Source organism: Excalfactoria chinensis, chromosome 4 (genome assembly GCF_039878825.1).
Source record: "Excalfactoria chinensis isolate bCotChi1 chromosome 4, bCotChi1.hap2, whole genome shotgun sequence".
In the NCBI taxonomy this organism is placed as follows: Eukaryota; Metazoa; Chordata; class Aves; order Galliformes; family Phasianidae; genus Excalfactoria; species Excalfactoria chinensis.
This window is the reverse complement of record NC_092828.1, coordinates 62,454,931-62,468,101: the sequence shown is the minus strand read 5'-3', so window position 1 is coordinate 62,468,101 and position 13,171 is coordinate 62,454,931. Positions and strand designations below refer to the sequence as shown.

At 36.7% G+C, this 13,171-nt stretch overlaps 1 long non-coding RNA gene across 1 annotated transcript in view; it reads left to right on the top strand.

The window, feature by feature from the left end:
• LOC140252198 (uncharacterized) overlaps positions 1 to 11,635 on the top strand; it is a 44,101-nt gene extending 32,466 nt beyond the window's left edge. Inside the window, exons 2-3 of the long non-coding RNA XR_011903571.1 lie at positions 6,030 to 6,135; positions 11,556 to 11,635. This is a non-coding gene — a long non-coding RNA (uncharacterized lncRNA). The remainder of the gene's footprint in view (positions 1 to 6,029; positions 6,136 to 11,555) is intronic.
• The last annotated feature ends 1,536 nt before the right edge of the window (positions 11,636 to 13,171 follow it).

Here is a 13,171-nt window from a genome sequence, read left to right as displayed (position 1 = left end):
CAGTGGTCTGGAAGCAGTGTTTTTTTATTTATTTTTAGTTCATGCTCATATGTATATAAATACTTATATAGTAGTCTTTGGCAGTTTGAACATAATTGTTAATTAACTTCTCTGCTTAAGTTCCTACAAGCTAAATTGTAGTTAATGAGAGGTAATGCTAAAAACAATAAATCCTGAGGCTATTTCATAAGCATTGTCATTTAACTTCAATTAGATTCTCCATCAATAGAGAAAAAAATCAATTCTTAAATGCCATATTATTGTGAATTTCAACAGCATGTTCTGTATTTAGGAATACTACAGGATTCATATATATGCATGTAGAAAGGAAAGAATTAGAAATTGCATTGGAAGTCCTGATGCACATGGATTTTTACCATGACCTACCTAATGGGCTAGGTCTGCTATTGTGCCAATAGTCTGCATTAATCTTTTAGTATTTTGCAGAAATAACTGAAATGTATCATTTTTTGCACTTTCAAAATCTGTATTGTATATATTGAACACTGAGCAGAGATCTGAGTTTCATGGTGTGTTGTGGCTTATTAGAGTTAATTATAGGGGTTTGCAGTATCGAACATATTTTCCCAAAAGGATAAGAACAGTACTTACCTGTTGTAGACTTTAATTGAATGCTTAATTTATTCTTCAGAAAGATGTCTGTTCTCTCCAGAGAAAACACTGGTTGAAGTTTAAATATTACTTGTTCTCTGATCTCAGAGAACAAATAGCCCATGTGGTGGTCTCTCAGATGAGAGCGGCTGTTCTGACTTCTGAAGTATAAACCATGCTGCTTTTCTGGGGAAGAAAAGAAAAAAAAAAAAGTGGGATCCTGGCCATTCTGTCTGTATTGATGTTTGGGAATCTCATTCAGAGTGGAGAAGTTTCTGTATTTAGGAAAAGAGGAGGAAAAACTGTACTTGGTGATTGTCAAAGCTACTAGGCATACAGCAGCATGGGACTTTGCAAACAAAAATGCAAGGAACTTGAAAACCAGCTCTAGGGAATGTGCTTTTGTCCAGACAACACTGTAATACCTCCAAACTGACAGTGATCTCAGGCATGCCTGCTCAAATTCATTGAGGAGAATGGCATGTGGGAAGAACATGGAGTTTTCTCAGAAATCTCTGAATTGCTGGGAATTGTAAATTTCTGTTGCATCCTCTAACCAACCTTGCAGAAACAGAGAATGCCTGATATTTTTCTTATTTTAGAGCTGATGTAGAAATTCTTTTCTCTTTTTCTTTCCAACAGTTTTTATTGAGCTAAGATGGAACTGTGCTGCTTGAAAACTAAACAGTAATGAATCTGAGGTCTAAACCTTCATTTGATGGGTTCTGAGAATGACAGTTCTATTTGCAGAGGAAAACTGTTGGTTATTTATGATATAAGGTGGAATATTTAAGTCCCAAGTAAATAATACTTCTCCCTCTGTATATATCATTGATGAATGCATTAGAAAGCAGGCTGAAGATGCATATGAAAGTATTGCCATCTCTCACTGTTTCTGGTCACAAAAGACTGGTTTGGAGGGTTTGCAGTAAAATGTGAAACCTTTCACTGTCCTTCAGCTGCTCTCGTTCTTTGTTAACACTTTTGTGTGAGCTGCATTACACTGGAGACAAAAAGCTTATCACTGCAATAAATTACTTTTTGCTGATGGACTGCTGAGGAGCTCTTTTTGCCTAGGGACACTGTTTCGTTCATCAATTGGCTGAGTTCCTAAATTCTGCTTGTACCACTGGAGCCTGTTTTAAGGGGGTGGATTGTTGGCACTTCATTATGAGATAGCTACTGCAGCATTGAAATATGAAATCTCACTGCATCTCAAGGAGGCTGATCAGGCTCCAGAAGGCTTGTCACTTGCTTCTGAGGAAGACCTGTTGTCTGTCCCAAGGCTGCTTAAAGTTGAGAACGTGAAGCAAGGAAGGAGAACATGGAACAGTGGAGGTGTGCATTCATGCATCACATACTGATGGGGAATGTTTAATAACTCAGTGTATAGATGTATAACAATCATCACAACGTTTGTCTACCACTGTCAGGTGGATGGTTACATCAATGCAGTGGGTAATATAAGATATAATTAGGCATGTTTTATTTAAGAGAAATGCATCCTACCTGAGAGGCCTGCAGTTTTCTTGGTTAAGTTAACAAGTGGTGATACAAAAACATTGCCAGGTTTTTCTAGAGCAGTACCAGTGGTCTTCGAAGGAAGTGCTCATCCCACTGATGCACTTGTGGACCAGTGGTTTTTGGGAAGCCTTTGTGATCAGAGAGGGCAGCTCTTGGGGCTGAGGCATCTGTTGGAGATTTTGCCTATGAGTTGATCATAGCCATTGCAGAATAATGGTCATTTCTGGCAGAAAGGAACATCTGAGTAGAAATAGAAAATGTCAAAACCTTTATGCAAGATGCAGGCATGAAATCTAATACTTAAAAACCCTAAATGGTGACTGTTGTACCTGCTGAGCCAAAGCTTTCCCGTATCCTTTTCTCATTTGTGTTTTCAGTGTTTGTTTTCAGATGACAATAGATATCTAACTTTTATAATTAAAATAAATAAAAATGAAGTTTTATATAATTCTCATCTTAAGATTGCTTTGGAATAATCATCAGATTACTGTCTGATTCTTCCTGGTCTTTCCTCTGTGCGGCAGTCACATATGCATAACATAGTTTTCTAAGCACCATTAAAATCAATTGATTTTTACTTTAGACTATTCTTGCATAGCTAGAATTGATAGAGAAGAGCTGAGAATGAGATCCCTGATGTGGCCCAGTAATGGCAAAGCACTGCTTATTCCTCCACAGTTGCCAAGGGCCCATGGGGAGCATTCCTTTTCCCACTCTCTCCAAAGCACTTGAGTTGTCTGCAGGGTTCTTTGAATGCCTTTAGGGGAGCAGTCTGCAGGAACAAAATATTCTTCTGTGATTTTGCTGTAGGCAAAGGCATGCAGCCTTCTTGCAGGGAAACTTCCAATAGAGTTTAATTTACTTAACAAAGAATCTGACCACCTTCTGTCTTAGACAGAAACAGGAACTAATCTTCTGTCATTGCAAATGTTTGTTCATGTCTCTACAAGTGTCATGTGTTGTCGTTGTAATAGTCTTGTGCATATTGCTGAAAGAATTCCACAAAATCCAAAGAAACGATTCTTTATGTCAGAGTTTTAAAATTGGTTGTTTTTAACAAATGAATCCAATATTTATATTTAGATATTAAAATTAAATAGCCTGGCATAAAAAGTAATTTGAAAGTTCCACTAAGAATTCTTAGTTCTGTGGGGGACTGGAAATCAAGGTCTTTAATTGCACATTTTAAAAAGCATCTCTTCGGAGGCAAAGTTCAGGACTTAACCAAATTCACCTAATTTCTGTAGTGTTGCATGAAATAATGTTTTTTTAATCATTTGCAAACATGAAATTCAATTAAAAACATTTGTAACAACTGTAATACGTAGGAGAAACTGTACTTCAATAAATATGTAAATAATGGAAAAGTCAGTGACAGAAGTTTCTGTAACTGGAGTGACTGTGCTATTCAGCAAAGATAGAAGGGCTTAGAAAAATTCATCTCTTTGATTTGTCAAGGAAAAGTTCTTCTCTGTATAACAAGCATTAAGCAGTTTGAAAAGTCTGATCTTGTCATTCATTGATAGAAAGTGCAGAGTTGAGTGAAAGTGGTAGAACTGTTTGTGGAGATGAACTCATTTAAATTTAATTCCTTTCTGTTTGTAAAATATTGCAAGATCTTGCTCAAGGGGTGCTTTTTTGGAGTTAAGCTGGTAAAGAAAATTAAAATATTTGAAGAAAATGAAAACTTAATCTGATTTATTACTTCTAATTTTTCTCCAAGAGAATTCTTCTCTGGACTGAGGGTTCTGAATGAAGCAAAAATTTAAGAAGATCCATTTGGCCACATATGGCTTATATTCTTACTTGAGGTAGCAGCAATTAAAAAATTCTCTGTAACTTGCACATGTCCCCATTGAACTCAGGGTCATCTTTCTGAGATGCTGAGGGAGCTGAAAACAACCCAGAGCTGTGTGTTTATACTCTGGGGTCTAAGGTTTAGAAGTAGTGATTTTTCTATCAAAAAAGCATCACACTGCTTGCGTGCCTTCATTGCCAGAGTTTTGCTTAAATATTTTGGTAATGCACATGGCTATTTCTTACCTATGAACATTTATAACTCTTCTCTAGACAACTTGACTTTGTTCATCTGTTTCTGTCATTACAGGCATGACATAATGTCAGTCAGACTTTTTAGCCCTTGGCCACTAGCATGTGGCTACTGCTCTCCTCTGTTTGCCAAATGCTTTGTCATTCTGCTGCATCAGGGTGAAGAAGCATGTGGGGCAGATACATCACAACCTGTATCATGAAGACGGCACCTTAAATATAAAGCAATCCTTTGGCCTTCTTGTTTCATCTGCAAGCTTGCAGGCTCTCACCTTGGTGGGGAATTTCAGCCACTCATACGTCTGCTGGGAAAACAACATGGCAAACAATCCAGGAGACTCCTGGAGCCCATTGATGATAACTTTCTGTTCGCATATTGGACAGACCCACCAGAGGTGGAGCGTTGCTGGACCTGGTGCTCAACAACACAGAAGACATTGTTAAAGGGATTAAGAATGGAGGCAGCCTGGGCTGCAGCAGCCATGCTCTGATCAAATTTGTGATCTCAAGGAATGTGGGCCCAGCAAAGAGTGGAGTCAGGATCTTGAACTTTGGAAGAGCAAACTTTGGCCTGTAGGATGAGATTCCCTGGGAAACTGTCCTTGGGGACAATGGAACAGAACAGAGCTTGCAGCACTTTGAAGATGCCTTTCTGAGATCACAACAGTGCTCCATCCCCCTAGCATAAGAAATTAGGCAGATGAGGCAGTAAACCAGTATGGCTGAGCAAGGATCTGCTGATGAAGGCTGAGATGGAAAAAAGGGAAAAGTATAAACAGTGGAAGGTGGGGATGGGTGGCCTGGGAAGAATATAGGGACACTGTCTGGACATGAAGGGATGGAGTCAGGAAAGCCATGGTGCAGGTGGAATTAAACTTGGTGAGGGATGTGGAATTCTTTAGATTCATTGGGCAGACAAGACAGGAAAAGGAGAGTGGATCCCCTCTGATAAATGAAAAGGGAGAGTTGGCCTTGTCAGATGTGGGGAAAGCTGAGGTACTTAACAAGTTCTTTGACTTAGTCTTCATGTCCAGTCAGGCTTCTCATGCTTCTTCTCGTGTTCCTGTGTCTCCTATGAGGAAAGGTTGAGGGAGTTGGGCTTGTTCAGCTTGGAGAAGAGAAGGCTGAGGAGAGACCTCGTTATGGCCTTCTAGTACCTGAAGGGAGCATATAAGCAGGAGGAGGGGGACTGACTTTTTACATGGTCTGATAGTGATCAGACAAGGGGGAATGGCTTAACACTAAAAGAGGGAAGATTTACATTAGATGTTAGGCAGAAAATTTTTCACTCAGAGGGTGATGAGGCACTGGAATGCATTGCTCAGAGAGGCTGTGGATGTCCCATGACTGGGGGAATTCAAGGCCAGGTTGAATGGGATCCTTGGTAGACTGATCTAGTAGTTGGCAACCCTGCCCCATGGCAGTGGGTTGAAACTAGATTATCTTTAAGGTCCCTTCCAACCTGTGTTTTTATTTTTTTTATTTTTATTTTTTACTTGTGCACAGGATATTCCTGTATAGAATAGCTCATGCTTCAGGTTCTTCGTGCAGTATATATTCACTTGGGAGCTCTGGCTGGACATATATTTCATATAAATAAAATACTGTGTGATAATTTATTACATAAAGAAGTAAAGTGAATGTTTATTGCATTTAGTTGGTCTTTCATTCCAGTACTATTCTATTCATATTTCTGCTAGTTACCAATCAACGTACGTGCTAATTACTCCCTCTTAATACTTCTCTTTTGTATTTATGATTGTTTCATTGGAAAAAGGAAGAAGAACTTTAAAGATTTCACTTTCTTGTCATCTTTTATTCATTTTCTCCTTTTTCCTATCAAGGGAAGAAAGAAGAGAAAGTTTACTTGAATACATCTTGAAAGGAATTCATGCTCAGCTTATCTGATTTGATCAACAGTGATTTAAAGCCAGGCTTCCACTGTTTGAGGTACTTTAATTGATTTTTTCACTTACTGTGGGTCTGAAGGGAATGGTTTCATTGCTTAACCTATAGGTTTACTTAGGATTCTCATTAGTTTTGTCAAAAGAACTGTATGACAGATTTAAGGTAGTAGCTGGGCATCTTTTTGTCAACTGAATGTATGTTATGCTGCTGTTTGCTGGGAAAATAGAATATAAAGAGAGCTATGGCTCTGGGGACCTGGAGTGAAGCATACATGGCTATATGCTGTAAGTATGTGCAACAACTGAGCACAAACTAGTTCTTTTATGATTCATAAATGTTTTATAATCCATTTATTTATTTATTTTGTTTGCTCTCTGAGCCTATAAACAGTAGTGGCTGGTGGCTGTGGTTAAGCATCTACAGAGATGCTTCCTGTCATGCAACTCTGGGTTGAGGAGCCTCTGCTGCAGGTGTATGGAGTTTGAAAACTTCATATCTCACTCTCAGCCCTTCTTCTCACTGACTGCTGTATAAGAGGCTCCTGGGGAAGATCTTCAGGGTGATAAGAAGTCTATGCCTTCAGCTCCCACTCCCTCCCACACCCAGAAAGAAACACACCTAAAACAATTGAAAGAAGAAACTAGTCATGCTCAGCAGTAAGCATATATAGACAGGAGAAAATATTCCCAAATAATCTACCAGCTCGCTGTGCAGGATGTATGTGGAAATGAAGGTCACAGTTCATTGTTGTTCACTGTATAACTTTATTGTATGTGATTTCTGTGCTGACCTTCAGTGTGCATATAAAAGGCTATTAAGGAAATAATTAACTGTGAATCTGTTCTCTCCTGTGTAGCTGCAGCAGGGACCATCTATTGAAATTGTATACAAAATATCAAATTTACTAATTAGCACAGATGGTAATGACATCTCCACTTTTTCTTCTCCTATTGTTGACCCTGGAAGAACCTTTTTTGTTTGCTTGGGTATTTCCACCCAAGTAGTTGCTTTAGTAGTGCGCTTGGTGTGCCACAAGTCATCTATTTTTATCCTATTTAGATGTCAAAAATGTTGATCTATGGGGTTAATTGTACATTTTTTCTTCCTTTAACACACGTATTTATATAATTTTCATTTACTGTCTAATTCATCCCAATATTTTTATCCTTCACCTCAGAGCAGTGAACTTTTGATTTCTTTAATATGCCTCTTTCTTCAGGCTTTTTTTGTGTTATTTTCATATCAGAATATCTGTTTTCCATGATTTCTGCTCTGGGGCTTAACACTTAAATGTTCAGTGGATGGGTTGGTCTGGAATTAGGGTGTGTTGCAAGTTAAGATAAAATCTGATCTAGCAACTGTATAGCAAATTTTAGAGCAGGTCTGAGAACATGTTCTATTGTGAAGACTATTATTTAAATAACAAATACATTAGTTCACTCCAAATTAAAGGATGGGAAAACTGAAATGAATGAGGAAAGTTAATACAATGCAAATTAATACATGTATATCATTAACTTGACATCTCTCTATAGTACAATAGTCTAAGTAAGTTGCTTTCCAATAAATAAGAATGTCTTCTCTGATTAAAGGGTAGTAATTGGCTTTTGTATGTTAATGATGCGGCTCAGAGCAATTTTATAATAACCTTCTAAATGCTTGTTAAAAAACCCAAACAGCAAACAAACAATAAAACCAACTCCAAAACGTAATTAACAAAACAAACTCTCAAACCCCATCAAACAAAATGCATGCACAGACACCCCAACATTCTATTGCTTTCAGCAAATGCAGTTGCTACTTTTCTTAGTTCATTGTAGTGAGCTGTCAATAAATTTCACCCTCTTAGATGCAGAATTGAATTAGCTAGGGTCATGATTTATATGATTTCTGACTTACTTGTTATTTACAATTTTTAGTAAATGTTGCCCATGGCAAAATAAATGTAATTAATTTATAGACAGTGGTAAACAATTGTTTTTCATATTGGTGATTATAAATGTCACCAAAGTGCTGTCGGTTTTGACATTAAAAATCTAAGTATCTCTTTGCCAGAGCCTGAAAATGAGTTATAATGCTTAGATCACAGATTCCATATTATCCGATACATAGTATAAAGCTGGAATAATTTATTCGTAAAGGGGGTGTTGCCTTACCTAGCATAATGTTTGTGTTGGATGTAGAGCTGGCAAAGGGAGACCCATCTTTCTCTCCCATCTTTTGCCAAGATAATACAAACACAAGGTGCTTTAGCTACAGGTTTGTTTTATGTCAGATTATTTTCAGTCTGAATCCGGGATGCTGCCTGATTTAGGCTGTCCCATGGTGAGATATGCTACTTTGTGCAATGCTGGTTGTGTCTGTATACTCAGGCATGTTTTCTAGAACCAAATCAGCAGGTCCAGCACTGACCTGCACTTGCAAAGGCTTCAGCAGGTCACCTGCTCCTGATACATTTTCTGTCATGTCTAAGTCTTTGTGCCATTCTTCCTTGCCTGAGTTAGATGTGGTGGTGCTCACCTTAGACAGAGACTGATCCTTCAACGGGTTGTGCACAGTGTGACCTGAGTAAAACCTGATAATGATGAAAAGGAGGTGAATATAGCTGTATGCATCTTTACAGTTTTGACTTCCAGCTGGGGTTTGCCCACTCAGATGTACAGGTATGGTATTTCGTGTAAGATGTCCAAGATGTGGAACACCTTCTCTAGGAGAACAGGCTGAGAGAGCTAGAGTGGTTCAGCCTGGAGCAGAGAAGTCTCCAGGGAGAACTGAATGCAGTATTTTAGTATATAGAGGGAGATGGGACTGTAAGAAAGAAGGGGACAAATTCTTTAGCAGGCTTTATTGTGAAAGGACAATGGAAAATGGTTACAAACCAAAAGCTAAAAAAAATGTCCACTACATGAGGAAGCAGTATGTGCCTAGAGGACAAACGGAAGAGTACCTTAAGGAATCCATTTCTGTCAAGTCTCTGAAATCTGTGGAAGATATAGTTTGAGAGGAATGAATAGGAAGATAAAAACTGGAGGTAAAATAAAATATTTAGCTTACAGATAAATATTAGTAAAACTGTCTATCACTACAAACAAACAAACAAATTTGCAAGCACTGTATAAAATTATAAAGAAAATACCACAAAGGACTTAAGGATATCTTCAGGAGTAGGATGTGTTAAATATTGAAGGAAAACTTTCACATTTCTATAACAGGAAACAATTGCAAGACTTATCATGGAGGACGTGGTTCTCTATCTTTATCATTGTTCTTATTCCATGTTCAGATAAACATGGAAATACAACTTTAAAACTGCACATTACTAATTGGAAAAAGTCCTTGAGAGAGAATGAAGGAGAGAAAAGAGGAAAAATAAAAAAATTTAAAAAAAAAAAAAAAAAAAAAAAAGAAAGCTGTTTGATCTTACTGAGTTAGAACATATGGTACCAGTATTTTAGGGCTTGTCATAAACTGCACCGAAGAAGAAAGATGTACAGTCTGTCTTGAAACAGAAAATATTGAAATTCTTTTTCTTCTTTTGAACACATCAAGATCAACAGTACATCATAAAGAAAAAAAAAGAAAAAGAAAAAATAAATGAAGGATTAAACCCTTGAAACTGAATTTAGTGAAAGAGAACCTGAAAAAATCAGTTTTCCTTCAACACAGATAGCGAGACTATACCAAAGTATGCATTGCTAGCCTGCTAAACCCAAAAGAAAATGATCCCAAAGAAAAGATAGGGAAAAAGTTAAGAAAAGAAAGATTAAAGTTTTATTAATATGACCTGTGTTATTCTATATAGTAATATATAGTAATATGCAGGGATGAAAAAGTGAAAGAATTATAAAGGGAGAAAGATAATATTTCATTTTCTGTGAAGTTGGTGGGAAGGGCACATTCTCAACAAACAGAAAGGAATAGATAGAATGTAACAGAAGAAAAAATTGTGTGAGGACAGACTTACAGAAATAGATTCTAAGGAAAAATAGTATAGAATTATTTGAAAGACTCTAATTATTTTCTTAAAGGAAACAGATGATTTTGTATATTTTTATTATGAACGATGTTCTGGAAAAGTAATTAAAAACAACCCAGCAGTTAATTGAGTTAACTGCTATCTAAATCATATTTGCTTTCAGTACTCTGTAGATGTTTTTGAAGGGATCTGAAGATAAATAAGATAGCAGATGTAGATATCCATTCCTATACTGGACTATGTAAGATAAAATGGACAGTTTATTTGCAAATACTATTGTGAGAGCGCTAGACCTGCTGTGTAAAGGGCTTAAAACATGGTTATTTTGTCTTTTTTTTGATGCAGAATATGGATTTAATTTGAACAGAATGGGAATATATGGGCATTTTATTAGGCAAGCATGAGCTTTAGAAATGCGTATGATGACAGACAATTAAAAAACAAATGTATTGCCTTGAAAAAGGATTTATATCTTAAAATATGTGAAAATTGGTTGCTGATAAGTATGGCTGGGAAAAAATGAGCAAAGAAAAGACTACAGAAGAGATGAGAAAGAAGATGGAGCAATGAAGAGAGAGTTGGAAATCAATATACTTAATACAAAACCTGTTACAAACTGCATCACTGGTGATTACTGTCTCAGGCAAGGTGTTAACACCTACTGCCTAATGTCTTGTTCGTTACTTTAAATGTATTTGAAGACCTGTAAGTCTTTAAGAACTTAATAATTGTGCTGAATTACAGTAGTCCCTTAAATAGGTGATTTAGTCTTTAAGAAAAGTGATCATATGTAAAAATGAGTCATTCTGCTAAAGGAGAAAAGACCTCACTATTCAGAATGCTTAAAAATAAGAAAAGGAATACATTTTCAGTACTCTGATTTTTTCTTCATGCATATGGTGAAGATATCTACTTGTTTCGAGCTATAGCTCTTGCTATGGTTTCTTATAATTTTTGTACTTCTATTAGATGATTGCCTGTTTTTTTCCCCCCAATATTTTTAGCAACTGAGATTATTTTTCCTTTGTATGTGTTCTTACTTGTTATTATTATTACATGAGTTCATCAACCTAATTTTAATATCATCTGTATATGTTTAGTTACATTGAATTTCAAATGGTCAGATAGTTTGAAAAGAAATAGCCCCATCTTTATAAATTTCCTTCTCTCCGCCTCTTACTTTTTTTTTTTTTTTTTTTATAAGTTATATAGACCTAAGACATGTCATGCCCTTGGAACAGCTTTGCTGCATGATGATGGTTAAAGACTGGAGAATGACCTATGTTTTAGATCCTGAACTGCCCAACTATTTTAACAGCAGCAATTAACTCATGATACTTTTGTGAGAAAATCAGGTGGATGTTGTCATAACTTTAATGATGAACTTATTTTGTGCAGAGGTGGGGCTTCAAATTGCGTTATCTTCCATTCATGGTCCAGTAGACCATATCTCATCTAATCAGCTTGCTTTGTATTTTCATTTTAGGTCAACTGATTTTTTTTAAATCGTTGTATCCTCAAAGTTGAAAGAGTTAGAATCTCTTGCCCCACCTTACACTTGAAAGGTATGTATGCAAGTTTTCATACACTTTCACAAGTGGCAGACAGCAACAAGCAGCAATCATTTGGTGCATCTGGGGTTCCCTGCTTGCGTACTATACTGTGAGCTCATATACAAAAATTATGAGTTCTCTTCAAAATAGCAAGACAATAAACCACAAAAAGTTGGCATCCTTTGAGTGAAGATGGGTCCTGTAGAGAAATTAAAATATGAAGTACGACTAAAGAATATTTTCAGTTGGAGAAAAGATGAGCTGAGGCAGATGTCAAGAGAAATGTATTTTACACCTCAAAAGCTGTCACAGCAGAAGTGCTAGCCTGTGGTTCGGTGATGGAATATGAAGATAGCAGATGGTGTCAGAACACAGATATCTGACAGAACAGAACTGAAGAATCAGAAAGCTTCAAGTAACTAACAGTTTTGAGTGTGTAGGCTTTAGAAGTGAACCAGGGAAAGGCAAAATCAATATGCCACTGTTGTAGACAGTCAGTAAAAAATGTATAGTGAGTGTAACATCATCCTAACAGATAAGTTAGCAAACACACCCAGGTTAGCATACTGCTTGCAAGCTGAAGGAAAGCACTAGTTGAAAGCCTGTATAGAAATGAATTTCAGTAGATCTCTCCTTGTGCTTTTGAGTGTAGGTTACACTGCAACAAGTATGTTAAAGTGGAATCAGGTTAGAAATTAAAGGTTCTTGTATTGTTTCCAGCTCATTTCTTTCTGCAGAAAAAATACTCAAAAAAAAAAATAAAAATTCTTTGCATTGCTATGGGCCTCTGAAATGCATAGAGATAAATATATGAGATAGATTCCTGAACAGAACTAGTAATAAGATCCTCTCCTAACTTCCTCAAGTTAAAGAGCAGAGTGCTTTTTTAATAATTTTTATTTTCTTAAATGGGAAGTTCATCTTGATAACTTCCTGAGGATGAGCTGCTTAGACTGTCGTTGGATATGATGAGTCATTAAGTCACTCAGATAACATCTTACAAAGCTAGTTTGAAAAACCATTTTAATTTTTATTGTAACCTTTTTATTGTAATCATCAGATTACAATTGGGCATTGCGTGCTTTGTAAGAGAACCTACAACCTTTGTACATTGCTGCTTAATGCATCTCTTCAGTGCCATATATTTGAGGGATGCAGGGTTTTTTTTTTTTTTTTTTTTTGCTGATCTTACAGTCCTGAAGTTTTGGATAGTACTATTAACTCTTGGAGTGAATGCAGAGACAGTTTTAACTTTGGGATATTAGTCTGTTATGAATGAATCTTTGGGATTTATTTCCCTCCCGTGATAACTGTGGCTTACTCCTTGCAAAGAGCAAACAGCATCTTGGAGCAGAAATACAGACCAGTGGTGGAGATACGCACAAGCTAAAAATTGTTATGAACACCACTGAGTGGATGCAATCTTCATTAGCTGTACTTATTTTAAATACTAAATAACTAGGGGACTTATCATAAAAGTGATGTGGAAATCTGGAGGCTCAAACTTGTTAATAAATGGCCTTTTAAATTTGGAGCAGTTTACATTAGC